Genomic DNA, 4,437 nt, shown 5'->3' on the forward strand with positions numbered 1-4,437 from the left:
ACAAAAAAAGAAAAAACGAGTGATGAGAGATACACTTTAATCTAATTCTAGGCCAACAATTTGTCTTTTCTATGTAAAACAATTATAAAATAAATAGAAGGGCTGAAGTTGTGGCTCAGCAGTAGAGCATTCCCCTAGCACATGTGAGGCCCTGGGTTAGATCCTCAGCACCACATAAAAATAAATAAATAAAATAAAGATATTGTCTCCAATTAAAAAATATATATTGTGCTCGCTTCGGCAGCACATATACTAAAATTGGAATGATACAGAGAAGATTAGCATGGCCCCTGTGCAAGGATGACACGCAAATTCGTGAAGCGTTCCATATTTTTAGAAGAAGCCATCAAAAGACTACCAACCAAGAAAAGCCCTGGACCAGATGGGTATACAGCGGAGTTTTACAAAACCTTCAAAGAAGAATTAATACCAATACTTTTCAAGCTATTTCAAGAAATAGAAAAAGAAGGAGCTCTTCCAAATTCATTCTATGAGGCCAACATCACCCTGATCCCGAAACCAGACAAAGACACTTCAAAGAAAGAAAACTACAGACCAATATCTCTAATGAACATAGATGCAAAAATTCTCAATAAAATCCTGGCGAATCAAATACAAAAGCATATCAAAAAAAATTGTGCACCATGATCAAGTAGGATTCATCCCTGAGATGCAAGGTTGGTTCAATATACGGAAATCAATAAATATTATTCACCACATCAATAGACTTAAAGATAAGAACCATATGATCATCTCGATAGATGCAGAAAAAGCATTTGACAAAGTACAGCATCCTTTTATGTTCAAAATACTAGAAAAACTGGGGATAACAGGTACTTACCTCAACATTGTAAAAGCTATATATGCTAAGCCTCAGGCTAGCATCATTCTAAATGGAGAAAAACTGAAGGCATTCCTGCTAAAATCTGGAACAAGACAGGGATGCCCTCTCTCACCACTTCTATTTAATTTAGTCCTTGAAATACTAGCCAGAGCAATTAGACAGACAAAAGAAATTAAAGGCATAAAAATAGGAAAAGAAGAACTTAAAATATCACTATTTGCGGACGATATGATCCTATACTTAGAAGACCCAAAAGGGTCTACAAAGAAACTACTAGAACTAATAAACGAATTCAGCAAAGTGGCAGGATATAAAATCAACATGCATAAATCAAAGGCATTCCTGTATATCAGTAACAAAACTTCTGAAATGGAATTGAGGAAAACCACCCCATTCACAATATCCTCAAAAAAAAATAAAATACTTGGGAATCAACCTAACAAAAGAGGTGAAAGATTTATACAATGAAAACTACAGAACCCTAAAGAGAGAGATAGAAGAAGATCTTAGAAGATGGAAAAATGTACCCTGTTCATGGATAGGCAGAACCAACATCATCAAAATGGCGATATTACCCAAAGTTCTCTACAGGTTCAACGCAATGCCAATCAAAATCCCAACGGCATTTCTGGTAGAAACAGATAAAGCTATCATGAAATTCATATGGAAAAACAAAAGACCCAGAATAGCAAAAGCAATTCTAAGCAGGAAGTGTGAATCGGGAGGTATAGCGATACCAGATTTCAAAATGTACTACAGAGCAATAGTAACAAAAACAGCATGGTACTGGTACCAAAACAGGCAGGTGGACCAATGGTACAGAATAGAGGACACAGAGACCAATCCACAAAATTACAACTTTCTTATATTTGATAAAGGGGCTAAAAGCATGCAATGGAGAAAGGATAGCATCTTCAACAAATGGTGCTGGGAAAACTGGAAATCCATATGCAACAAAATGAAGCTGAACCCCTTTCTCTCGCCATGCACAAAAGTTAATTCAAAATGGATCAAGGAGCTAGATATCAAATCAGAGACTCTGCACCTGATAGAAGAAAAAGTTGGCTCCGATCTACACATTGTGGGGTCGGGCTCCAAATTCCTTAATAGGACGCCCATAGCACAAAAGTTAATAACTAGAATCAACAAATGGGACTTACTCAAACTAAAAAGTTTTTTCTCAGCAAGAGAAACAATAAGAGAGGTAAATAGGGAACCTACATCCTGGGAACAAATTTTTACTCCTCACACTTCAGATAGAGCCCTAATATCCAGAATATACAAAGAACTAAAAAAATTAAACAACAAGATAACAAACAACCCTATCAACAAATGGGCCAAGGACCTGAACAGACACTTCTCAGAGGAGGACATACAATCTATCAATAAGTACATGAAAAAATGCTCACCATCTCTAGCAGTCAGAGAAATGCAAATCAAAACCACCCTAAGATACCATCTCACTCCAGTAAGATTGGCAGCCATTATGAAGTCAAGCAACAATAAGTGCTGGCGAGGATGTGGGGAAAAGGGTACACTTGTACATTGCTGGTGGAACTGCAAACTGGTGCGGCCAATATGGAAAGCAGTATGGAGATTCCTAGGAAAGCTGGGAATGGAACCACCATTTGACCCAACTATTGCCCTTCTCGGTCTATTCCCTGAGGACCTTAAAAGAGCATACTATAGGGATACTGCCACATCAATGATCATGGCAGCACAATTCACAATAGCTAGACTTTGAAATCAACCTAGATGCCCTTCAATAGATGAATGGATTAAAAAACTGTGGCATTTATACACAATGGAGTATTACGCAGCACTAAAAAATGACAAAATCATGGATTTTGCAGGGAAATGGATGGCATTAGAGCAGATTATGCTAAGTGAAGCTAGCCAATCCTTAAAAAACAAATGCCAAATGTCTTCTTTGATATAAAGAGAGCAACTAAGATCAGAACAGGGAAGAAGAGCATGAGGAAAAGATTAACATTAAACAGAGACGAGTGGGGGGAGAGAAAGGGAGAGAGAAGGGAAACTATGGAAATGGAAGGAGACCCTCATTGTTACACAAAATTACATATAAGAGTTTGTGAGGGGAAAGGGAAAAAAAAAAAAACAAGGGAGAGAATTAAACAACAGCAGATGGGGTAGAGAGGGAAGATGAGAGGGAAGGGGAGGGGGGATAGTAGGGGATAGGAAAGGTAGCAGAATATAACAGTCATTAATATGGTATTATGTAAAAATGTGGATGTGTAACCGATGTGATTCTGCAACTTGTATTTGGGGTAAAAAATGGGAGTTCATAACCCACTTGAATCAAATGTATGGAAGATGATATGTCATGAGCTTTGTAATGTTTTGAACAACCAATAAATATATATATATATATATATATATATATATATATATATATATATATATAAAAAGATTTTTAAAATAAGTAGAAGAGATTGAATATAAGTGTACCATAAAGAATACACATTTAAACTTTTATGCATTTCTAAAGTTATTCCTTTATGCAAAATTTTAAAATTTTTTATCAAATATTATTCCTTTATGCAAATAAACCAATAGTATTAGAATATAATCAAATTTTCTCAAGTTTAAATGATAGTTTGGCATATGTATTGCATAATTTACTTAAATATATGTTTCTATAGTTCCTTACAAAACTCAAATGTTTTGAAATTGGAGACTTATTCTTGATAGGAAATTCCAGATTTCAAATTAAGACCATCAATGGGAACACTCATACAATTCTACATATTTAGCTAAGGGGAAATATGACAGTTTTCTTTAATTCTCATTAATCTACTAGATGTCTTTCAAGGGCAAAAAGAAAAGCCATGTTCACTTAAATATCTTATTTTTAAATGATTTGTGCGAAAAAGGAGCTAATATTGCAAACTACATATGGTTATCCTTTGGAAGAAAACTATGGATTTTTATAAAAGTTCAGTTACATATTCAATTCATGTGCATTTGGATATACATTAACTGAAAAAATATATTTTATAGTAAAATTATTTAAAATATCTTATAACTGCCTAATATCAAACAACTGAATCTTATTAACCATTTACCTCAAGTGGTATTGGTGAGGAAATTATTATGAAATATTTTCCATGTTTATTTTCTTAATAAAAAGGGATACAAAATTTAAAACTTGTTGCTTTTGAAGTATAATATTGTTACAATTTTTCTATATGATTCAAAATTAAAATAAAAGGGAGAGCAATCACCATCTTTACCATTGTGGAAATGCGTGTGCATGCGTGTGTGTGAACACACACACACACACACAGACACACACACACGAGGAAAGCAGCAAAGAGAATGGATTTCTTACCTCTCTTAGCTACAAACCGAGGCCTGGGACATAGTTACATAGGTATAATAGAAAACCTATACTAAATTGTGAGTTCTTTAGTGGTAATTGTCCCTTAGGTTTCTGTAGCTGTGTGTGCAAATGACTAACGTTCATTTGAAAGAATTAATCCATAATTTTCTGTAAAATATTATTATGCAGCCTTCCTAAAGCTTTGCAGTTCTTGCCCTGAGAGATGGCAAATTTTAATTAGGCAGAGTAA

At 34.7% G+C, this 4,437-nt stretch overlaps 1 non-coding gene across 1 annotated transcript; it reads left to right on the forward strand.

The window, feature by feature from the left end:
• Positions 1-228: 228 nt before the first annotated feature.
• LOC114106397 (U6 spliceosomal RNA) lies at positions 229-335 on the forward strand. Its single transcript, XR_003585182.2, has one exon. It is a non-coding gene; the product is annotated as a U6 spliceosomal RNA (small nuclear RNA).
• Positions 336-4,437: the final 4,102 nt, after the last annotated feature.

Source organism: Marmota flaviventris, chromosome 8 (assembly GCF_047511675.1).
Source record: "Marmota flaviventris isolate mMarFla1 chromosome 8, mMarFla1.hap1, whole genome shotgun sequence".
NCBI classification, from domain to species: Eukaryota; Metazoa; Chordata; class Mammalia; order Rodentia; family Sciuridae; genus Marmota; species Marmota flaviventris.